At 36.2% G+C, this 25910-nt stretch overlaps 1 pseudogene; it reads right to left on the bottom strand.

The window, feature by feature from the left end:
- Positions 1-833: 833 nt before the first annotated feature.
- The window catches only part of LOC114206150 (vasculin-like), a 48484-nt pseudogene continuing 23407 nt past the window's right edge, over positions 834-25910 (bottom strand).

Below are 25910 nucleotides of genomic sequence, written 5' to 3'. Positions count from 1 at the left end.
TTTGACAGAGAGAGCACAAGCAGGGGGAGCGGCAAGCAGAGGGAGAGGGAGAAGCAGGCTCCTGGCTGAGCAGGGAGCCTGATGCGGGGCTCGATCCCAGGACCCTGGGATCATGACCTGAGCCGAAGACAGATGCTTAACCAACTGACCTACCCAGGTGCCCCAATTTGAATTTTATTTAAAAAAATCAACCAATCAAGAATATTTATTTACTGATGAAAATTAAACACATTTTTTTTAAACATTCTATTTATTTGACAGAGAGAGACACAGAGAGAGAGGGAACACAAGCAAGGGGAGTGAGAGAGGGAGAAGCAGGCTTCCTGCTGAACAGGGAGCCCAATGCTGGGCTCGATCCCAGAACCCTGGGATCATGACCTGAGCCGAAGGTAGACGCTTAATGACTGAGCCACCCAGGTGCCCTAAACACAAATTTAATCTGACAATTTTTTTATTCAGCTTCATTACTTACAACCTTGGAGTATGTTGGGGTATAGAAAAGAAATGTAAGGCATATTATCAGTTCTCAATTTTAAAAAAATGATATACATACATATAAACATGCACAGAATAACATTTTCTGGCTTTCTCATTCATTGAGTAGTAGACTATATAATTTTTGGTCATTTTGGATTTCATACAGTTGCTTTAATATGTTGTATTTATTATAATACCACTGCATGCCTTTCCTTATAATATTCTCTCTTTCTAGAATGTCATTCCTCCCTTATTCTCCTGATTGACCTGCTTGCTTCCTTATCTATAAAGATTCAATTGAAGAGTCACTCCCTCTATGGTAGTTCTCCCCAGTAACTCCTTCCCTTAATGTACTATTAAAAATACTCTTTTTCTTTGTGTTCCTTCAGTACTGTGTACATGTACCTTTTCTTAGAGCTAGAGAGCACCTGATCGCTCTAAAAATCAGCAACAACAACAGAACAAAAGCTTTATGTCTGTGATCACTTATGGTCTCCATTATGTATTAGGTAATTTCCTATATAGAAAAAGTCTGCTTGTCCAAATCTATAGGGATAAAATATAACAAATTATTGAAAAACTGCTCCAGAATCAAATTCTTGGAGTGAATGTGTTTGTTGCACTTTAAAAAAGTTTCAGGCTCCTTTTTCTTTTTTGACTGTGAACTGCTTGAGAGAAGACTTTGTCTCTTTTAATTTTGTATTTTCCTTACTTAAAAGTGTGTTTTGTCCATTGAGGGACACAATTGCTATTTTTTGAATGAATGGATGAGCAGCCAAGGGATCTGGTAAATTATGTACATTCTTTCTGCTTGCTCAGTGTGTTGCATATTTTTCATTTGCCCCTCAGGATCCATTATCTGCCCTTACTATTTTGCTGCCCTGGGGCCTGCCTTTTAAGCCTTATCTTAATGGGCTCCCATGTCCTCTAGATTTCAGTTGAATTTAGCCAATGGTTATTCCTTGAAGGGGATTGGAGGGAGAGAGGGTTTATTTCCCAGGCTCTCTTCTTGTGAGTTTAGTTTGGATTAGTTGTGTGCCTTACTGAAGATCTTTGTGACTCACAATAGGGTTTCTCTACAGGACCCTTTGCTTCTTGATTTTAGTAACTCCTCCTTTCCCTTATCCCTTTGGACAAATCTTCTAAGTACTATACTATCTCTTATGATCCCTCTATACCCCATTTATACCTTTGCAATTCATCTCTTCATAAACAAATTTTCTTGAATTACCTTAATTTGAGTGTTCCATTTGTTTCCTGTTGGGACTCTTACCTGGTAAACTCAACAAGCATTCTTTTGCTTTTCCCTTGGATGGAAATTGCTCTTTTCCTTTCAAAAACACCATTTCTCCATGTGGAGTTCATGGGGCTGATCCTACCCATTGCTCCAGGGATTGGCACATAACTCAGATTTGGTAGAGTAGCTATCCCTCTAGCTTGAGTTATTGGTTTATGTATGGGCTCAGTGCCAGATGCATTTCTTATCTTGCTATTTTTTCTAGCACTACTGGGAAGGAGGCAGTCTTTCCTGAAATTATGGTAAACTGGGATTATGTAGGAGCTGTCTTTGTCTTCATGTGGAGAGTCTTTATAAAAACGAAGCCAATATATATGGTATTATTAACATTCACAAACTATGGTTGTGTGTTAGCATCTGGGAGAAAAAAAATGACTATATTTGAAGGATGTGTTGTACTGATTTATGACCAAAGCATCTAGAGAACAGAGGTCATTTTGTTTCTATATATGTCTGCATACCTATTAGCTTGTGGTTGTCAAGATTTAAATACTAATGATTCTAATTCTAGGATTATAAGAAATTTATCTGCATGATATTAAGAAGCTTATCTATTTAAAAATTTTTCAAAACATTGTAGCATGGATGTTTTCTACCCTTTTTGTTATGTATTTTGGGTTTCCAGTAAATGTCTTATTTTCCTACCTGAAAAATATTTGTAAGCTTAGTCTTTTTATTCCTCCATAGACCACTGTTTTCCAAATAAAGATTACTGGGTTTAGCTTTAGTTTGAAGGAATCTATCAAATTGATTTCACTTGTGATCTAAGTTTTATTTTCACTTAAATCTCTAGGGCAGGAAACCTACCAGTTGCACTAACTCTTCTCTTAGTGAGAATTCTGAATGAAGCTGAGAGCAAATTGCCAAAGGCAAATAGAATATATTCTTGAAAAATGCCTTGTTTCTGTCTGCATCTCGAAATAATTCAAACATGATAATTTCCTCAAGCAAGATTTTAAGGTGCATAATGTATCTAAGAGACATATTTCCTAAGACTTCAGCCATTTAGGCAGGTCTTAGAATTCAAAAGTCATGGTTGCATTTTTATTCAAATGAGTCTGAACATTCAAACCAGGCTTTTTTTCCTGACGGAGATGGAAATGAAAACAACAAAAACAATGTGTTTTGTTTTTTGGATACTTTCCATTACCCTGTTTTCCAGTAAAAACAATGTGTTCATTATGAAGGGTTGGGATGGAAGGATGCTTCTTGATCTATTTAAAAGCTAATGAGAGAGTTACAAATCTCTATATGTAAATATCAAGTTTTTTTTCAGGAATTAAAATTCTTTCAAATAACACAGTTGAGATACTTTTTTCTAAGGTTTGATCCTTTGGACCTCAATTGTCAGTTTTTCTAAAAGGAAAATACTGCAGAAACAATATTTTTCAGTCCGGGATAAAGAATCACATGCCTTCTGATTTGGTGGTTATAATCCAGAAACACCTGCTATTGAGTCTGAATCTTGATTGTTTAGCTCTTCCTCTGAGTTTCAGAGGTACCCTGTAACCTCCCTTCAAAATTCCCACCCTCTTATTTAGTAGGGTTTTTCCTTTTTTTTTTCTGCACTAGCCTGAGTTGATTCTGTTGCTTGCAATGAAAATATTTTAATTATGTATTCTAAGTGGTTGCACTATCCCTTTATGATAAGAGGCAATGGAAGATGGCTACCCCCAGGAAAAGCACAAATCTTATAATAATTTTACTCCAAAAGTATTAATAACTCTTTCAAAAGGGATTACAATAAATTTTAGTAAAGAAAATCGAGTGACTGCTATCAGCAGTTGTTATGCCCACTTTCATATATAATATTTCATTTGACTCTGTATTAGTTTACTAGGACTACTTAACAAATTACCTCAAACTAGGTGGCTTTAAATAACAAAAGTTTATTCTCTAACAGTTCTGGAGGCCAAAATTCCAAAATCAAGGTGTTGGCAAGGTTGGCTCCATCTGAAGTCTTGGAGGGAGAATCTGCTCCATGCCTCTTTCCTAGCTTCTGGTGACTGCTGGCAATTCTTTGCACTTCTTGGCTAGTAGCTGCATACCTTCATTTTCTTCCTTAGTCTTCATGTGATCTTCCCCTCTGTGTCTCTGTCTTCTCCATTTCTGTCTCTTATAAAGACACTTGTCATTGGATTTAGGGCCCACTCTAAATCCAGTATAATCTCCCATTTGAATTTCTTAATTAAATCTGCAAAGACACTATTTTAAAATAAGGTCACATTAAGAGGTACTGAGTATTAGGACATATCTTTTTGGGATTGCTATTCAACCCATTAGATTCTTCAGTAGTCTGTGGGATGGGTGACAATGTTATCCCCCTTTCACACATGAGTAAGCAGAGGCTGAAATCACATAGTCATCATGTGGAAAAGCAGGACACCAACCAAAACCTCGTTCTAAGACCAGTGCTCTTTCTTCTATGTCACAGCTTCTCTTGACTTACTATTTTTGCTTACATAATCATTTCATCTTTTAAATTGAAAAAATACATATTTTAACATTGTTCATAGGTTTGGCAGTTGTATATTTTATCAGCATCATGTTTAGTTTCCTTGATATAAAATGATTCTTAAGCTATTCTTAACAAAATTCCTCAGCTTTTCAGAAAGCAAAGGAAATTAAGAGAGAAACCAAATATATTTTTCCTCATCATCCTCAGCCATTATTGTTTTTTACTTACGATTTTAATCTTCTGTTTATATTGCTCTCCTTCTGCTTACTCTCATCCCACTTCCAGATCCCTGGGGTTCAGCTAGTGATGAGCTCTCTTGAAGAAGCCCAGGGAAGGCATGCTGGCTCTGTCTACAATCCCCTTTTCTTGGCACTCTGTGTAAATAATCAAGGATGCACCTGTCCCATTACAGACATGGGGATAAGGCCATGATGCATGTTTGAGTTTTGGTTTTTAAAAGCATCTATTTTGTAGACTAGTCCTGTTGAGGCCAGACCACAGAGAGCACAAGGTAACATGTGAATAAACTTGCTGCAAGGTATGACACATGGCAGTAATTTGCCTGAGTGACCTAAGGAGTTTTGTCTATCTTCCCATGCTTTTCTAAGATTTGGAATATTCTACAATCTCACAAAACTCAAATATCCAATTCATATTGAGTCATTTATAGAAATTCAGAACATATAGGAAAGATGTAATAATTGGTTTTCTAAACCAATTCTTGTAAAAAAATAGTTTACATTCCTGTATCACTGAATGCTTGCCTTATATTAATCTGATTTTATTGCTTAAAAAGGGGTTACAAAATAAACAATATGTAAGTAAAAAGACTAATCTAAAAAATTGAGCATTAGAATTTTTTTCAAATTAAATGCCTACTCACATACACATTCTACCTTCACAAAAATAATTCTTCCTTGAAGTCAGTTCTGCATTTTCCAAGAAGTCCTGAATTACAGGTTTTGATGTCCTTTCTTCTCAGATTTGATTAGCAATTAGTTTGTACTCTACAATTTAATTTTTTTATTATTTAGCATGTACATTATAGTTTTGAGTGCTTATCTTATATCTTATCACCAGACTTTCCAGAAATTGGTACTTGCCCTGGTACCTACAAGTAATAGCCAACATGGCAGATATTGAGCTATGACTGACACAAGTACAAACTATAATTGTTTTAAGTCCAAAGCTGATAGCACCATATTTCCTACTATATTACATAATACTTAACATTATCGCAGGTTTGCTATGTACCAGGCACTGTTCCAAATGTCTTCTATATATTCACATCAGTTTGTGGAAAATTTGAAGACTGAATGGTTTGTTGGGAAATCACAGCAGCATTGTTATTGTTTTGAGGAATATAATTTTCATCAAAGTTTTGGTTGATAGCCCTTTCTGGAGGATACAATTGCTATTACGCGAAGTCAGGATCAACCTGACTTTCATCTTCAGTTTCCTCTTCCTCTCTGTCCCTTTTCAATGTTTTCAAGAATTCACATTTTTTATCAGTGCCTATTCAAATCAGTTTGGATAGATGAGGCTGTTGATTAAGAATTTGAGTGATTATACTCTTTTATTAAATTTTTTGCACTAACATTCTTGGCAGCTGATTCAAAAGTATTAAAATTACCAATATTGTAGGTGGACTTATGAATGAAAGAAATCCCATCTCTAGTTTCTTTAGTTTGGCTTTACGTTGGTGAGCTTTTGTAGGAAGAGCAGCACATTTAGGGACTAAGACTTTATACCACTTGAACCAGCCTTGTTCTTAGCTGGCTATAACTAAAAATTTTCTACTCCTGGGAATCCAGATATCTGCCAGTCTTTTATTATTTTTATTATTATTATTTTAAAGACTTATTTATTTATTTTAGACATAGAGAGAGGGAGCGTATGTAAATGGGGGGAGGGACAGAGGGAGAGAATCTTCATGCAGGCTTCCCACTGGGCATGGAGCCTGAAATGGGGCTCAGTCCCACAACACATGAGATCATGACCTGAGCTGAAACTGAGAGTCAGTTGCTTAACTCACTGAGCCACCCAAGCACCCCTCTGCCAGGCTTTTGTATCATCTTCCTCAATGACAATCGTTCTTAGTACTCTAGATAAAGGTTTTAGAGGCTATTCTAAGAAAGAAGCTTAGGAGATTTTTTGGTTGAGTATTTATGTGTTTGTGCATGTAGGCCCTATATACCTAGAGCTAAAGATGTTCAATTTAGTTATTGCTCATATTCAGGAGTTAAGGATATAAGATCTTCAGCCTCAACCTGTTTGAATTCTCACTTGTCTCCTCTTGGCATCCCCCATTCCCACCCTTGGTTTCATTGTTAGGGACATTATTTTTGTGGAGTCGTTTTTTTTCTTGAATGGAAATTACTGCTATAAGAATAGGAACTTCTACCATAGTATCTGTCATGGACTGAATGTTTGTGTTCACCACAAATTCATATGTTAAAGTTCTAACCCCCAGTGTGGTGGTATTTGGAGATGGGGGCTTTTGGGAAGTGATCAGGTTTAGCTGAGGTTTTAAGATTTGGGTTCTTATGATCAGATTAGTGCCCTTAGAAGAAGAGACCAGAGAGCTTGCTATCTCTCTCCCCACCATGTCAGGACACAGCATGAAGATGGCCATCTGTAAGGCAAGGAGAGAGCTCTTACCAGGAACCTGACCATACTGGTACCTTGATCTTGGACTTCCCAGCCTCCAGAACTGTGAGAAATAAATGTCTGTTGTTTAAGCCATCCAGTCTATGGAGTTTTGTTGTAACATTTCAAGCAGACTAACACAGTATATCCCTTTTCATAATTTATGTTTTCAATACCATTTATTCCTTCTATACACCACCCAATTTTTCTTACCTTACCGTGTTATCTTCATTAGGATGCCGAATACGAGAGTCAAAAGTATTTGGAGAATTTTGTTATCTATGATTTACATCATAGCAACTTTTTGTCCATGAAAAATTTTCATAATGCTTCTCATAATCCAATGATGATTTTTGATGGTAGAGAAGAAAAATTAAAGTTATTCTGTGCCATTTTGGGTGAAGTCTGATTCAGTAAAAAACAGTCTTCAATATCTCATGGCAAGTCCCAAATCCAACAGGACTGCACAGAAATGTGTTAGAATTTTTCTTTGAAATTGTGTTTTCAGTTTGTTTTTTAAACTTTGTTTTCTTTGAATTAATACCCAGGTTTGGGTTTTTTTTAAAGATATATAAATATATATCTTTAAAACATGTAAATATTTGACATAGAATTTCAAGTCAGTCATAAAATTTCAAGTCAGAATTTTACAATTCTGTTAAAAATTTTTATATGGCGATCTTCAAAATTAGCCAATTTCTTTGCTTTTAAGATCATAATGTATTCTGGATCCTGTTTCTATATTTTTCCATGTACTTGTACAGTTGACATCCTTTCCAGATGAAATAGGTTTCAGGAGCTAAAAGCAAAACCAAAAGAGAATTTCATATCTGAAGGAAAAACATTTCAAATCATCATGGAGACATGTAGGTATCTTGCCACTACCATGCTCCTGTGAAATGGCAACATCTTAAACAAATTTACACTTTTAATGTCTTCGTTTAGAAAAGTGATCCCACTGTGACATGGAACAAGCTAACATCAGAAATTCCTATAACGTTTAATGAAGATAAAAATATCTATCATGAAACTTCAGCAATATTTAAACAGTGATTTGAAACTATTTAAACTACTCAGCATATGGATCAAAAATATCTTACAGCTCTGGCTGAAGAATACCAATGAAAGGGAAGAAGGCAAAAATTCCATCAACTTAAATTCCTAGCCATTTATAATCTGTTTTGAACCTAAATATTGAAGAAATGTCTGAATCTTTAAAAAAATTAGAATTTTACTATTTTATTTTGATAAAAACCACATCAAAATTATCCAGAACTTAGTTCTTAAAAATTATTTTCCACTATTATTTTAATAAACTTTAGGGTTAAAATTATTCAAAAAATTATATTCCAAAAAGGGCAAAATATCTGGAATATCTAGAAACCTAGATGATATTCTTTGTATATGAATTGAATCCGAGTAATTCCTTTCTACCAGGGATGCCCTGGCCTGGGGTGCTGCTATGCTCAGTCCTAGGAAATGGTTTTCAGTGCTGTTTTTTCCCTTCCCACAATGGGTCTCAGTCCCCAAATGGCTCCAATTTGATTCACAGTGTTCTGGGCCAAGTTTCACACAAGCCTCTAGAATTTGGTTTTGAACACACTGAATTTGAGCTGGTTACTGTATATCCAACTGAAAATGCCCAGAAGACTGTGCCAGGCTAGGTCCTCTGAGAAGCAGTCACCAAGACAGAATTTGAAATATAAGATAGTTTTTAGGAAAATACCTGTGAGAAATAAGCAGGGAGGGGTCAGGAGTCCACGGGGAACTGACAGATGCAGGTGTGACACCTGTGAAAAGTCTGAAAGGAAAGGAGGACGGTCGGATAAAAATCGCTCCAGACTACTGTGAAGTAGCAAGTCCTGGCCAGGCCAGTGGGAGCCCCAGAGCAGAGACTGTCCCCCCATGTCCTGTGTTGATCAGGTGTTCCAAGTTCCAGTGTACCCTTTATGTTTGGTCCTCAACAGGCCACAGCCAGCAAGACAAGGCCTCAGCGTGGGTGTGAATGCTGTGGTAAGTCCTGAAGATAGAGGTTGTTAGCTGACTACAGTCTTTTGAGCAGGTTGTTACTTGAAGGAGAATCTGAGCAACATTCCTTCATGGCCACCACAAAGGCCACAACAGGTTTAAAAATGTGGGAAAGTTGTCTTCCCAATAGTTGGCAGAGCATTCCTTTTATGAAGGAAACATTTTGATTGGCAAAAGTAATAAACCAATTGATATAAAAAGGCTGTCTGCGGAAGCCCAAATAATACAACTGATGGTTAAGATGCTCTGCATGAGGAAAATGCTTTTATGATTTACTTAACAAATATTTACTGAGCACTTAGGTCATGTCAAATATTGTGAAGATAGAGCAGCCATAAAAACAGACCATCATCAGAGCACCTGGGTGGCTCAGTTGGTTAAATTTCTGCCCTCAGCTCAGGTCATGATCCCAGGGTTCTGGTATCAAGCCCTGCATGGGTCTCCCTACTCAGTGGGGAGCGTGATTCTCTCTCTGCCCCTCCCCCTCCTTGTGCTCTCTTGTGCTCTCTCTCTCTCTCACATGGTCTCTCTCAAATAAATAAATAAATTCTAAAAAAAACCCAAACAAACAGACCATAATCTCTGCCTTCATGAGGTTTACATTATAGTGGGTAGAAAGATAATAAAACAAATAAATGAGCAAGTTATATAGATTGTCAGAAAGTGATAAGCACTATGGGGAAAAATAAAGCAAGGATGGTGGATAGGTTATTGGGAAGTGAAGGGTTGCTATTATAAAAATGGTGTCTGGGAAGTTATCACTGAGCTGACAATTGAGCAGAAGCTCAAGGAGGCAGGTGGAGTAAGCCACTTAGATAACTGGGGGAAGATCATTCTAGGCAGAGGGAAAAAAGGCTCTGAGGCAGGAGTGTTCCAGAACCGCAAGGAGACTTTTGTTTGAACAAAGCTGGAGTTGGTAGGAGAGAAGTCGGAGAGTTACTAGGGGGACCGGGTCAAGGAGGACATATTATAAGGGCTTTGGCTTTTCTACCAAGTCTCATGGGAAGCTATTTGAGGATTCTGAGCAGAGGAATGAAATGAACTGACACGTTTTCAAAGGCTCTCTCTAGCTGCCCTGTTGAAAATGGGCAGTAGAAGGGCAAAGTGTAAGTATAGAGACCAGTTAGAATGTTAATGCAATAATCCAGGTGAGAAAATGAGAGGAATTAATTTTTCTCCTGAGATGAAAGGGGGAAGAGATGGGAGGGGAAGGGAGAGTCCAAAGAGAAGGTATAAGGAGACATGGCCAATGAAGTTTTCTCATTTGGGGTGGATAAGGGACATTTTAAGAAGGTGAATGTCAAATATGACCTTTGAAATTGTTGCCATGTTTCTGTTTCTGCTTCAGATTTCCAGGCAAGCCTATTTTACTCATAGTTGTATTGTGGGAGTGTATGTTTGTCTATCTATCATATAACTTTTTTTATTCAACAAAGGGTTTGGGTCTGGGTGTGTTACAACTGTGTTGCATATAGAACAGTGGATACTCATGGTAGCAGGAACCTGAAATCAAATATAATTAGGAGAACGGAAGCCCTGGGAGTTGGCAGAAATCTTGGGGAAGGTCTTGAAGGTGGGATTTGAACAAAACTTACCAAGTTGCAGGAGGCTTGACTCCAGCCAACTTCTGACTTAAGGCAAAGCTAGAGATTTAATTTTTTGAGCTACCCCATATAGAGATGATGAATAATAGAGGACTTCTTGGAGGGAAAAATACCAGAGGAAAAAAAATTTGTACTTTAGTAGTCATTATTCCAGATAGAAGAAAGAGATGGTAGATTTAGTAAAGACAGTAAAAGACTGGAATGATAGATAAGAACCAATGTCACCTGTTGTGACAGAGTCTGCTGGTTTCCCACCCAAATCCGTGTTTCCTTCTTATTTGCAAACCCTAATTTTTATTGTATGGCTAAAATATTGTATTTCCTGTCCTCCCTGTGTAGCAAGGCTTGGCTTAGTTCTTGCCAATGAGATGTAAGTAGAAGAAGTTGGATGGAAGTTGTTGACAGAATGAGAAGGCGCCTTGAAAGTGTATAGGCAGCTGGGATGAGTCCTTTTGGCTAATTTAGGTTTTCTGTTTATGACAATGTAACTGCCATATAATCCTGGCAGTCACCATTTATTTAGCCCTATTATATCTCGGCACAGTGCTAAGAACTTTATAATATTAGCTCAATTAGTCATCACAGTAATCCTGTGACATAGGTGCTATTATCTTCACCAATTTAATAGATGAGGTAAATGAAACTTAGAAGATCATGGGAATTACCCAAGATCACCTAGCTAGTGTGTAGTTTCAAACGTATTGTTGGATTTTAAAGCTTCGGTATTATCTCCTCCAACATACTGTCAGATGGGGATAAAACTTAATTGAGGTTCTGAGAGTCTTATTTGAAACCATTGTGTTTCTCTAAACTTAACACGTTATCATCGACCAACTATACTTCTCAGGCCGGTCTTCTTTCACACATAGTTTTGACAAATCCCCATCCCACCTAAGACCTTATTCTACTGCAGCTATGCTACAGCCCAGCATGATGTTTAAATCCTGCCAGAATCTGCTTTGTACAGTTCTCTGTGATAGCAGTCCTGAGGCAGGGTGAGAACTGTGCTCTCAGAGGGTATTTCTTTGTTCAAAATCGAAAGGAGGTAGCAGCTGGCCTAAAATTATGACTGGCAACTGGTCTCAGACTTATTATGGTCGCCCTGATGCTTTCTCAGATGCACTGAAATGTTTTTCCTCTGAGAACAAAGCTTCCAGAAACTCAAAACACCTGTATTAACTGGTGACCTAAAAGGAGCACTTACCTGCTAACTTCCTGGCTGATTATCAAGTAGCTTGGCAGAAACTTCCTGCTGTTGCTAGGCTTCTATAAGGAATTAATTATTCTGAATAGCTAGACCAACTTCAACAGAAACTGCCTCACTTGAAAAATCTGTCTCTTGATATTTTCTAATAACCATTAAGAGCCCATTAGCAAAGTTGTAAGGAAAATAAGAAAGTAAGACTAGTAAAGGCATTATCCCAATCATCCCTACCAAAGATATAGCAGCATATGCATTAGTTTATGTGGATGTTTTTGTTTTGTAATTATTCTAGATGACAGAGATGAAAGTGCTTAAAATCTTTTTATTGATGTGTGTGATTGGGAGTGGAGTATGAGAAGTAGGTATGAATGGAGAGGATCATTTAAATATTTTATTCAAAAGTATGGGAATAGCTACCATTTACTGAATGCCTTTTAGGTGTCCGATGCTACATGAGGTACTTCTCTCATTTAATGCAATCTTTTCCTCAGCCCCTATGAGGTAGAACACAGTTTGTAAATATGATGATATTCAGAGATATTCAGTGAACTGCTTAATGTCACAGAGTGGGAATTTATATAGAGATCTGTCGGTCTCCAAATACATGCTTTTTCTGTTTTATTATTCTATGACAAAAAGTTTGGAAGAACACGTATTTTTGTGGATTAAAAAAAAATGGTGACCCAAAATCACATAACAAAGAAGTAGGAGTTCAAGGTCTCTGTGTCCTGCAGAGACCTCTTGATTCTAGCCCAATGAGATTCATTTTCAGCTTTGACCTCCAGGAATGGAAAAGTGTAAATTTGTTTCTTTTAAACCCTCAGTGTGGTAATTGGTGATAGCAGCAATAGGAAAGAGACAATGACATTTATCCAATAAAATTTTCTTTGAAGAAACTGAAAAAAAAAGCATTCAATGTTATGGGATATTTTAAACAGAGATTTGCTTTATAGAAATTTAGCAATACAGAAAACTCAAGAGCCACTTGTAAACAGCTCTGGATCACTGATTATGGTCTAGTTTGAAGTTTTTAGATCCTATGTTCTTTTCTTTCCTGCAGCTACCCTTTGACCATTTTATATATACTAGAAGAAAGAATGCAGTTAATTAATTCTGTTCATTAATAACTGCCTTGGCAAAAGTTTCGATGAAGGAGAAAATGGAAATGAACTTTGTTTATTATTTTTCAATTTCATTTAATGGTACATTACCATTCTTCATTCCCATGATTTCTTGAATAGACTAGTTTTTAAAAAAAAATCTCAGAATTGCTCTCATTTAGCAAGTGAATACAGTATTGTTTTTACAAATAAGAAAACTAAATTGTATTTCCTTATAATGGTTTATAATTACCCTAATATTCACAAGGGAAAAATGAAGGGGGGAATTAGGAGGGGGAGTCACATTAAAAAAAGAACATAAATTCTTAAAGCAACCAGCTTCATTTTTACTTTGAGGAGGGCCAATAGTCACAAAATAGTAGTCACGACTCTGTGAGAGCTTAGTGTGGTAGGGTCTCAACTGAGTGGCGTATCGGTGCACTTGATAGACTCTCTGGCTGTATACAGGTGGTGCTTAAAATCCTTAGCAGTAGCTGTAAGATTTTATCTCCTTCAGCAGTAATCAACATCATGCAGTATACTATAAAGTTTCTGCTTAAAGGAAATTTGTCATTTGCTAAATTTTACACGAATGCAATGCAATGTTGATTATTTTAGTAGCCAATGAAATATGTAATATATACCCTTATCATCTATCCTCTATGGGAATTTTGAATCACAAATGAATATTATTATTTAATTTCCATTTTGTATATCTTTCTAGCTAATGATGTTTGAAGAAAGTAATAATCAAATTCTTGAGTTTTTCTCTTTGCATTTGAATAAAGTATTTTTCAGATTCCTTTATGGGTTGGATATCGACTACAGGTTATTACTGACTTTTAGGAAATTATGCAATAAATTGATTATTCAATGTATGTAGAACATTTGTTCCTTTGGAAACACTTAAAAAGAAAATATCTAAATATTTATGAAGTGTTTGAAAAGGTTAAATCTAATCACTAAGTTGGTGCTTGTAGTATTTATGGGTGAACGTGTAAGAAAAGGAGAGTTTATCTACAGACTCAGATTCTGGCTTGTCTGTTTTCACCCTATCCAATAGCTTTCCTAGAGATAGGATATAACCAGGAAACATGAACTTCCATTGCAAAAGGAAAATTTGTTTGCATTAAGAGCTTTCCTCATCACTTCTCCCCAGGATTTAGAGCTTGAAACTACCAGGGTAGCCTCAGTCAAGTTCCAGTGACAAGGACAGGAAATAGAACAAAGAAGTAAAAGGGTGTTGAGCAGATAGAGTCCTAGTCAGGCAAGCTTAACACAAATGACCAAATGTCTGTGAAACAACACTGTTTTTCATCGTGTGTGTGTGTGTGTGTGTGTGTGTGTCCAAGACGAGTTACTCTAGCATGGTAGTTCTCAAACTTTGACATACATAAGAATCTCCTGGAGGGATGGTAAACACAGATGTTTGAGGCCCACATCCAGAGTTTCTGATTTAATAAATCTAGGGTGATGTCTAAGAGTTTTTATTTTCAACCAGACCTGGGTGATGCTGCTGCTATTGGTTCAGGGATTATACTTTGAAAATCACTGCCCCCACCACACAGATAAGCTTTATATAAGGGGGTTCCTGTGAACCCAGAGTGCTGTGACTATACAAGGAATTATGGGGCTTTGGCAGGAATCCAGCCCAGAAAGGGTATTCCTGGAGCAGTGGATAGTTTCTTTTGGACTTGGCCTGATAACTTGTAGCTGTTCTATGAGGCAGTGAAAAGCAGTGGTGGTGGATTTGTACTTTTAATCTCTCTCTACCTGAAGTTTAGAAGCAGGACTGACTACTAGCCACACTATTCTGAAACATTCCTGGAATTTTTTAATATTCTCATTGCCCAGGGACGCCTGGGTGGCTCAGTTGGTTAAGTGACTGACTTTGGCTCAGGTCATGATCCTGGAGTCCCAGGATCGAGTCCCGCATCGGGCTCCCTGCTTAGCGAGGAGCCTGCTTCTCCCTCTAACCCTCCCCCCTCTCATGTACTCTCTCTCTCTCTCTCATTCTCACTCTCAAAAATAAACAAATAAGTCTTTAAAAAAATATAAACTCATTGCCCGGCTTTTAAAAAACGTTTTAGATAATGCTTTTATTTCTATTATTTTAGTTTATAAAGGTGAGTTTATACAATACATCTGTATATTTTCATTAATACTAAAACCTTTTTACTTTATTACTCACCTACACAAAACAATATGTTCATAGTATTTCTAAACCATAGAGAGGATGATTATTAAATGTGTTGAATGGAAAATAAGGATGCTCTGAGAAGTTGAAGATTTTTCCCCCCAACCCTTGCTTCATCCTGAAATGTGACTTTATTTACATTGCATGTCTGGGAGATGGCAAGAAGTTTAATGTTTCAAGTTTCCAAAAAGTAATATTAAGTAGGAAGTCAATAGAGAAGGGGCAATGAGGCAAAGCAGAATGCCCCCAGCCACTGATTTGCTATTTGTTTTTTTCTTTTCCATTAAAGAAAATAAATGTCTTGTGGGCATAGAGTGAGTGGGAGTGTTCATTCCAGGGTTGGGGAGGCTGGTAATGGGAATAGATCAGGCATGCCACCCACTCATATATACTTTGATGTCACTGGCTTAGTAAATCATTCTTTATATATGTCATACCTGGTACCATATGTTTAGAACAAATCAGTTTATGCATATTGAAGTTCTTGCCTGGGTTTATACATTTATCTATATAAAAATGTAATATAATATGTTTGTTTAATTGACTACAAATTGCTACATTCGGACTTTCAACCTTTGTCTTTTTTTCTTCCTCCTTATCTGCTGAACCAGTTTACTCTTCCCATTATTTTCTCTCTTAAATTGACTTTGTTTTATAGTAAGATGTTCACACAGTTATCAGTATGGTATCTTTCTTATATATACTTTTGTCTATCTATACCTATCTACTTTACTATCTACACCTGAGTTAGAGAATAAAGATGACTTTTCCCTCTAGAAACCTTATTGCTTCTCTTTAACTTTCACATAACTTTAATTTTATCCACTGGTTATTAGTCTCTGTGGACTTTGTCTCATGACAGAACAACACAGAAGCATTTTTGGCATAACTTTTTCGTTGATATGACACAGTATGCTCAGTAGTGTAGACAATATAAAAAAGTGTTGGTTCAGTATTTAGTAGATTGACTTTGTTTTAGTAGCTACCAGTGAAAGTTCTACACAACTACATAATTTAAAAAATTGTTGGAATGGAAATCTTTGAAAATGTTGATCTTATCAAAGTCCTTATAAGATTACAGAAACTTTACAAGGCATGACATATTAAGGTCTCAACAAAGATTTTTGTCCTAACATGTACCTAAAAACCTTTATAGGCTTCAAATCTGCCCATATTCATATTCTGATGGGAAGAGAATCAGGCAAGGAACTATTCTATAGACTCTTTGTTTGTGTTAAACCACCACAAAGGAGGAACACTTTAGTGGATCTGTGAAATGTTAATTTTTCCAATTAATGCATTTTATGCAAGGCCAGAGAGTTTAAAAAGAGGAAAACAATTGCTTTGGGTTTCTGGCTTAGGTTAGTTCACACCAGCTAGAAATTTAGATTTAGAAAAAATTAAATAAGTAATATAATTAATTTATAATTCTTTTGAGAGAACATCAAGATACTGCTACTCACATTTTTCACTAATTTCTCTGTAGCTCAGAAGTTCACACAGATGTGAGGGTAGCTATACTGCCCTGCAGAGCCATCCCTTCCACATTTCATATCCCCTTCCTCATACTTGTAGGATTGCTTGTCTCTGCCTGGTAGGAAGAGCTTCAGGCTGGACCTCCAGATGGAAAACTCCGACAGGTTTTAATTGTATAGTAAACTGTTTTGCTTGATCACGCACCTGGAAAATTTAAGATGAAGAAGAACTTAAAAGTGAATTAAATGAGGACAGGTGCATTATCATTTCCCATCAGTTTACAACCAAACCTGAGAGAGAAAACATTTTCTTAGCTCCTTTACATCACTGAATAAGGTGAGAAAATCATTTAAATCGAAGCCCTAAAAAGGTCTTTCTGTAGGAGACGGTGATCACACACAGTGGGTAAATTCTGCTCCTGTTTATGCTAATTTATTTTACAATCTTCAACTTCTTATGGGAGAATACAGTTCAAAGAATAGAAGAAATATAGAGGAGGAGGCTAATAACTGCAACTGCAGAGGAAAGGAAAAGGAGCTTTTGCTGAGAACATGACATCGAAGCTGGGTCTGAAGAGTAAGTTCTTCAGTAGAGAAGATGTTTCAGGCAGAGGGCATAACTTGCACAAAGGCAGAAATCAACATGGTGGTGTGGTGACTGGTGTGTGTGTGTATGTGCCCACATGCGTATCTAGGGAGCAAGAGGTGGAGCTGGAAAGGTAGGCAAGGCAAGGAATAAGAAAGGTCTTTTATATGTGCGGGACATCTTGGACACTAATCCAGGCCTATGATTACAGACAGTGCTCCAAGAACCTTTTCAGGCACCTGATGTTGGGAGTGAACAGGGCTTTGAGATTCATACTCATTTCAGCTGGGGTCAATTTACGTATTTTATAAATGTGGGTTCTTCCTGGTCTCTATATTAAACAGTGTCCTGCGACTCTCATATTCACCCTTGATGGTTATGTCTTTCTTGTCTTTGGCATAATCTTTTCATTTTTGGCATGTAGACTTTAAAACTGTAGGCCATTGTATTAGCTAGCCTATGAATTGCATGGACTACCATATTTATTTTGCTTACTTCACTCTCTTCTCTCCTCCTAAAGATAATTTGAGATTTACTAGATAGAATTGAATGTCATGTGAAGGCTCTAGGTCTTTTGACCTATTTTTCCTTTTAGGTTTCCATGCCATAGAATTTTGAATTTTTCTCTGAACTTTCAAATTCTTGTCTTACTACATTCTAGACTTATCTAAAGCCATCTAACTCTGCTTTTTTCTTCTTCTGGTTATTGTAAGCCTCCAGGTGACAGGGCCCCTGAATCCTAAGACTTCCATTACTTTGGTTTCCCTAACCAGTTCTTTTTTGGTCTTAAGTCCTGAGGTAATTTTTGACTTCTTAGTGCCCAAATTATGAAGGCTTTCATATGCTTTGTTTGAACTAAATGACAGACAAGAACTGATTAAGGTCCTCAGTTATGACCGTGTCTATTTTCTGACCTTAGTAGCACATTCTAGAAGTGACTCAGGAATGTTATAATATCATAATACCTTTCATTTCTTTCCTCCCACAAATTTCTACCAAAATGTTTATCTTCATTAATTTACTTTTACTGCACTTACCTTCTACCTACCTAGAGAGTCTTTTTTTTAATAGGATAATTCCTCTTATTGTTACAACTGAAATTAAGCTTATTATCAATATCAATATTATCAATTATCAATAATGCCTACATGATCATGGTTGTTATCTATATTTTACATTTAAGCTTAATGTTCATTCAGTTCAATCTATTTGCTTTTCAGGGTTCTATACATAGTTACACTGTTATGTTAACATCAGTAATTGTATGTAGCATTTCTGATCTTTAAAATTTTTTCTTGTGGTAATGGTTGAACATCTGTTCTCCAGTTAGTTTTCTAGCAGGTTGATGGGAGAGACATGTTGGGCAGGTAGAACTTTCAACATTCTCAGTAACACTCAGAAATAATTGTGTACTCTATGTGCAGTGCTAACCATTCATGATGTATAAGCCCAGTTGAGAGATTTCTTTTAAGAGTGGCAGAAAATATGAGGAAGAAAAAGTGGGAAAGTGCGTTAACCGTGCACTCATTGGGGATTTAGCAAGCTTTGCACACAATAAAACTCGAATAATTTTTCCTCTCATAGATCACAGTTTGAGGATATCATCAGATTGAGACACATAATTGTACTCATCATTGTAAAACAAAGAGCAAAATGAATGTATTTGGAGAGAACTGAAAAATGAAAGGAATTAAATGTGGTATTATTTAATTTTTTCTGGATAATAATGCACAGTTGGCTTTTGATGTTATGAATGGATTCTATTAGACTGGTTCTGTAACTACAGATGACCATTAAGTGTTATTTAACCTACAGGGAGCATGAAAACCCGATTTATTTAAGCAAGTAAAATGATGTGGATTTTTCATGATAGATCATTAGTTCAATATTCTAGTTTTATGCTTTTGAAGATCATGATGTTTACCTTTAGAGATAGGTGTTATCTCAATAGATTTTATTCTTCTTTGTGAATCTACTTTGTACTTTGTTAATGATTCTAATGTTAGTGCTTATATGGACAGAATGTTATTTTTCATTAGCATTATTTCAATGCTATTGATTTTTGTTTTACACAGTGGTTTTGGTTCTTTTGCTTATCACTTCTTGAGAATATTGATTCATTCCTAGTGCTGTTTGGGGAACTGAATGAAGAGGGCTTATAACCCTACAAAGCCTGGTGCCAAGATATTTAGTGGTTAAATAGTTTCCTTGGCCAATGCCATTCATGCTGTAATAGTGCTTTTCTTATTTCAATAATCTTTTTGCTGTTAACTATGGTTATAGAGGTGAGATATTGACTTCCTTGTTTTGGAGGATAAGAGAATGTTACATTATTGGAGGTGGAGTTGAAGCATTGTTACTTTAGCTTGGAATTTATAGTGTGTATTTCCACTGGATTATAGGCAGTCAAAAGGTTATCTGTTATAAAAACTGCTCAAGATTATAAGTAGTTCTACCAAAAGTAAATTAATGGATTTTTTTTTTTTGGTAAGTGTTACATAGAACCCAGAATTTGAGTACCTGAATCTTGGAAGAGAAAGAAAAAGGCAAAAAGAAGGCTAAAAGACTTTGTTGTGCATACCAGAAATCAAATGTAAATTTAGGTTAGAAGAGACTTACATAATAAAAAGTCTCTTCTAAAAAATAGTTATAAAACAAATGATATTTTCTCAAATCCCTTGCTTTTTGATATTTCAGTCTAATGAAACTACATTGAAACTTCTGATATAGACTCCGTTTGCATGGATAAGATCATGAGACTCTCCAGGCTAGCATAGGCAAGGGCTTCCATCTACTTCCCAGGTTTTGTTTATATCTCTTAAATCTTACTCCTTTTGAACCTCTGTTCCTTATGACCTTTTGAACACTAGCATTCCTCTAGTTCAGCTGTTCTATGGTTTTTTATACTTTAACAGCATCTGCTTCGTTCACTAAGAATCAACGGAAACCTTCCATAAGAGGTGAACCCTGTAATGTTTGTCATCAGGTAAAAAGCATGACAAAGCTTTCTGATGGGCCTAAAGAGAAACATATGAATAAAAGCACAACTGCTGCTTGAGCTTTTCCTGCAGATGGCACTGGTGTTACTTAGATAAAGAGCATTTTGTGCTCAGCAACTTTTAGTTCATTGTGCACACTGGAAAGCCTCATATGTGCTAGGAAACTAAGTGGATGTCTTGCAGTAAGTAGTCACTTATCTGTGCATGATTGAACCCCAGCATGGTTCAACCAGTCTTTTTGGAGGTCTGCTTTTCAATTAATGCATTCACATGGACAATAAAATCTGATGGAGTACTCTTTTTGACCAGGGAATGGGCCTACTACCAAAAGCACATTACAAACTTCAGGCCCAACCTCTGTTGCATCTACACGAAAAAATCCAGCCTTGTCTGAAAATGCATAAATAACAAGGAATTTAGGGGGAAGTAATATGATTTTTTTAAAGTAAATAATCCTAGGCAATTTATTCTGATAATATTAAAAAGAAATTCAACAAAGACTTACTGAACACTTATTTGAGGCAATGCATTGTGCCAGATTGTTATGGAGGATTCAAGGACTAAAAACAAAAACCAAACATAATATGCATTTTCAGGTCTCTCAAGCTAATTGCAAAAATAGATATATGCATAAATATGTGAGATATAAGTGTCTAAGTCCATTATAATAAAATACCACTGAAGGGTAGCTTATAAGCAACAGAAATTTATTTCTCATAGTTCTGGTGGCTGGAAGTCTGAGATTAAGTTGTCGTTATGGTCAGGGGAGGGCTCTCTTCTAGGTCACAGACTTCTCATTGTATCCTCACATGGTGGAAAGGGCTAGGGGGTCTCTCTGGAGCCCCTTTTATAAGGCACTAATTCCATTCTTGAGGACTCCACTCTCATGACTTAAGCATGTCCCAAAGGATTCATTTCTAATACCATCATGCTTAAGGGTTAGGATTTCAACACATGAATTTTGGAGGGACAGAAACATACAGCCATACCATACAAATTAGTTTCATAAGTGATAGACAGATTACCAATAGGTATAGGGAGGAAAGAATAAAGAAGGAATGTTGAAGTGGATTTGAGATGGGCTGTGAAAGGAGGGCAGGCCTTCAGCTAAACATGAAGTAGGAAGGGGAAAATAGAAATCCCAATAAGAGAACTGTAACAGCAAAGCAGTGAGCAAAGCAGTATATAGAGAATTGTGTTCTTTTTGGATTTATTGATTTATTCAGGGACCGATATATTCTATGTTCTCTGTTAGGTGCTCTAAAACCTGACTGTATACCACTTTTGTCTCAGTTCAGCCTTCTGTAACAAATATACCACAGACTTGGGTGACTTAAAACAATCAACACTTCTATCTCACAGTTCTGGAGGCTGGGAAGTCCATGATCAAGGTGTTGGCAGATCCAGTGTCTTGTGAGAACCTACCTGCTGGTTTGCAGATCTTCTCATTTTATCCTCATATAGTTGAGATCAGAGAGAGAAGAAGCAGGCTCTTTTATATGTCTTCTTATAAGAGCACTAACTTTAATGATGAGAGCTTCTCCCTCATGGGGTTAGAGTATTTACCTGAAAGGGTTTCTGAAGGGATTAAATGAACAAACATATATATAGTACCTGGCCGTAGTAATAAATATTACTGTAATCATAAAAATAAATGTTAGATGTTATTATGCATATTTGTGTTTTATGCTAGTCATTCTATAAGGAGAATTCTAATTCTATCAGAAGATGGAGAATTAGGTATCCTTACAGTTTTATGTATAAGGAAATATAGACTTAGAAAAATTAATTAACTTGCTAAAGATAATACAGGGTACATTTTTTAAAATTGAAGTATAACTGACAGTTTAAAATTGTATGTCTTTAAGGTGTATAATTTGATGATTTTATATATATATAAATATATATATACATATATGTATATATAATACATATACAAATGTATATATACACATATATAATATATATATACACACACACAGTGTGAAATAGTCACTATAATCAAGCAAATTAACATGTCCATTGGTACAAGCTGCATTTGAACCAAGGCTAAACCTATCCTTTTTTCTTCTTCCCCATTCACTTCTTCATAATTAAGTTGATTGTAATCAGTCTCAGCGCTGAATGGGTGGCAAGAAGCTACAGTAGGATGTAGAGATGGTAGGGGCCCAGAGTGGAAGGCTTCCAGTGCTTGGCTGAGGGTTTCAACATTGTTATGCAATGGGAAATAATTTATGGGCTATCATGGACACTGCCTGTCTCCCTTGGAAAAGAATGAAAGCTAGTTGAGGTCTTCAAAGGTCAATTAATAGGTGAGGTTGAAGGGTAATTCAAGAAAAAATTATTCAAATACCAAATGTCCAATAACCATTCCTTTACCAGTTGGGGTTCTGGTCTAGGGGAATATTCTTAAGATATCAGGTTGGTCTTATCCAGGGATACAGTCATGAGATCTGAACATGGGAGAATATTTAACTTTTAGATAGAGGCTGAGGAAAGTAGGGGAGAACCAGGAGGTATTTTGAGTGCCATGGATTCAGATAATAGGAAACATTTAGGAAAGAACAAAGTGTTGACTGCTGTAAGTGATTGAGCAAGCAAAAGCCTTGAAATGATTGGACGTCCTGCATAGATGAACCCTTGTAACAATTGACAGAACAGATTCAGTCCAGTGTTGGGGCTTCAAACTGATGGGTAAAGTAAAGGGAGATTGAGAACAGTAAGAGGGAACAAGTATAAATTAGTCTGACAAGAACAAAATTTGGAGATAACAGAAAGGTAGTTGTAACTTAAGAGAGAAGCATTATTAGCCAAGGGGAAGTATTATCACTGAGGATTTTCTTTTAGTATAGAGAAGGTAGTAGTTCAGGGACTAAAGTAGCAAAAGAGACTAAAAAGGAACAACTGAAGAAGGAGAGGAGCAAGCAATGTGTTATTTTTGGGTGAGCATGGGCATGATGGTCACGAGAGCATCAGAGGAGTGATCAGTAATGTCAAGTGCAGAAGAGGAATCAAGTAAGGAATGAGTGGAGGAGTGAGAACAGAAGCTGTGTGGAGAAACTTCCTTTGAAGAGCTTGAGGTACCTGGTTCTGAAAAGAAGAGAAGAGAGGAAGCCTCAGAGGTGGTGGGTTTTGTTTGTTTTTTTCTTATTGTTTTATTTTTAAGGATGAGAATGTATTTATAGTTTTTGAGGAAGATGTCAATAAAACTGAAGCCAGAGAAAGAGATTAAATGATGAAGTAAGGCCAGAGAAATGATAATAGAGAATCAGGGAAGGATTTAGTCATCCAGTGCAATGCAATGAAGATTAGAAAAAAGAAGAGTGACATGGATATAAGTTTATGAATGAAGGTGAAATATTGAAGGAGCTTCTTTTTGCTTCACAGAGGAAATAATGTGACCAGTGGCTATGAAATACACCCTGAATTCTCATGTATGACACATAAAACCCTGACCAATTCCCTAGTTTTCATCTCCTGCCCCTTCAGATGCAACACAACACCATCTAGAACTCTTACCACAGTATTCATATACTGTGCTTTTGCATGTGATGCTCCCTCTATTAGAAAGTTCTTTCTTCAGATACCTCTGCTGTTCAAGCAGAGTTTAATGTCTCTCTTGTGTTTTGAGCTCTATAAAACTCTTCCAAAAAGACTTTATTAGATTGTCAGCACCTTAGGAACAGGGACCATTTTCCAGTTACTTTATTGTTTCTAGCTCCTGGCACACAGTAGTTGCTCAATCAATATTTGTTGAATTTAATTTATTTTCCAAAACAACACTTTTGTGTGTTTTTAAAAGTTTTTTTTTTTTAGCAATTGAAGATGATTCCAATTTATGTACTTTCAATTTATAAAGCTAAATTAGAGGCAGATTTGATTTTAAAACTGGTGGAAATGATAATTTACTGGCCAAATCACTCTTAGATACACACTGTCTTTGTTTGACTTGTGTGTAGCTGCCATCTGTGTGTGGATCATGGGACCCTAACAGTGTTAAATCTCTCAAGGGCAGAATGTTTTAATTTCTGAATCTATAACATAGGCTTGCCAGAACCATGCTCAATAGAGACCTAACAGACAGCTAGTTGTTTTTATTAAATAAGTTGACTTACATACTACTGATGGGTAGAGTGTCTTTTTGGGGAAGTTATTTTACATCACTGTGTCTTAGTTACTTTTCTCTCTGTGAAGCTATTCCATCTGTTAACTTCTTTTCTATAATTATAGTTCAGAATTGATCAGGTTACATTTGATCATTGATAACTTTTACTTGTAGAAGACAAGCACTATATAAATAATTATTCAACCAGAGGAAAAGTTCTTAGTCATGTGCTGGCCTTTCCAGTGGATGACTATACATAGATAATACCTGCAACAGTCATTTTGTATGCATTCCTTTAATAAAAAATATAACAGATGCTTTTGTTTTTATTTAAATTAACATGAATATATTGCCTCTGTTCCTTAAATATCAGTTCTCTCTTCTCTCTTATTTAGATCACTTTATATTTCCATCTCCCTTCTTCCGTGGTTTGCTATACTTCTCGTCTCAGTCCAAGGTATTACTTCCTGATCTTTGTATTTCCTTTCTCAGCTCATAGAGTTTCTCACCACCTGGAGTGCAAACGCTGTCACATGTATTGATGGTTTTCATATTATATGTTGACAGTGCTACTACTCAGGAGTGGGGACGTGGTCAAAAAGACAGATATGACTGTTCATCTTTTCCACAGAATATTGCTGTGATAAGAAACATTCACAGGAGGCTTTTCTGTTTTTGTTCTCAAGGTAACTTTGGTATGTACACCTTACTTTTTATTTCCCAAATGTATACTTTTGCTAAGTTTCTGAAGGCTTTGCTTGACATCATATCCTAGTGTTTTGCTTCTGTGAGTTTTACTTAGCAGGCATGCAAAGAAATAGTGGTGTTGACATTCTCTATCTTACTTAGAATATTTTATCCAGGGCCCAATGTACTGTGTAATTTAATTTTAAATAATAAATTGAATACAAATGGAAATAGTGTGCTGTCTTCCAAAACACATTTCCTAGAGCCCATTTCTTGAGATTGCTGTGACTATCAAAGGATACCTTTGTAGAAACATAATCTGTTGTACCACTCCATTTTTGAATGTGCATTGGGAGGGCAAGATCCAAGATAAAAGGCAATCACATTGTATTTTAAGCTCTTCAACAATAAAAAAAATCATGTGTCTGTAATGTGATTTTCTATAAAGATTTATCCCATGAAATTACATAAAATTGATTTCTTAATTAATATGTATAAATACAATTACTGTTGTATTGACTATAGACATCAAGAGCAAAGAAAAATGGATTAAATTGAGTAAAAATGAATAAAGTAGGAAAAAATAGCATAGAATTAGAGGGGAATAAAGGGGAATCTGTTTATAAGCTTTGGTTGGAAAAATAGTTATAAGACAAAATGTAGAATACTTAGTAGAAGAAATAAATATAATCATATCAAAGTTTTAAAATTTCTGTTTAAATTAGACACTATAAAGTCAAGACAGGAAATACTGAAAAAAATGTTTACAATCTCTTTTTTCACTTCCTTATTCATTCTTCCAGTAAACATTTATTGAGCATACAATATGTGCCAGGTATTATTTTAGGTCCTAGGGATCTAGCAGGGAACAAAGCAGATAAAAAAACCCTCTGCCATCACAGAATTTACAATGGATCAGTATTCAGAATATATAAAGATCTCCTTCAAACAACAGAACACAAAACAAAACAAAAGCACAACAGGAAAATGAGCAGAGGAAATGAGTAGGTAATTCAAAGGTAAAAGTACATAGGACCAGTAAAC

Source organism: Eumetopias jubatus, unplaced genomic scaffold, assembly GCF_037043125.1.
Source record: "Eumetopias jubatus isolate StellerSeaLion01/CBP00866 unplaced genomic scaffold, mEumJub1_p1.0 scaffold_7, whole genome shotgun sequence".
In the NCBI taxonomy this organism is placed as follows: Eukaryota; Metazoa; Chordata; class Mammalia; order Carnivora; family Otariidae; genus Eumetopias; species Eumetopias jubatus.
The sequence above is the reverse complement of the archived record's forward strand: the minus strand, read 5'-3'. Positions and strand labels throughout refer to the sequence as shown.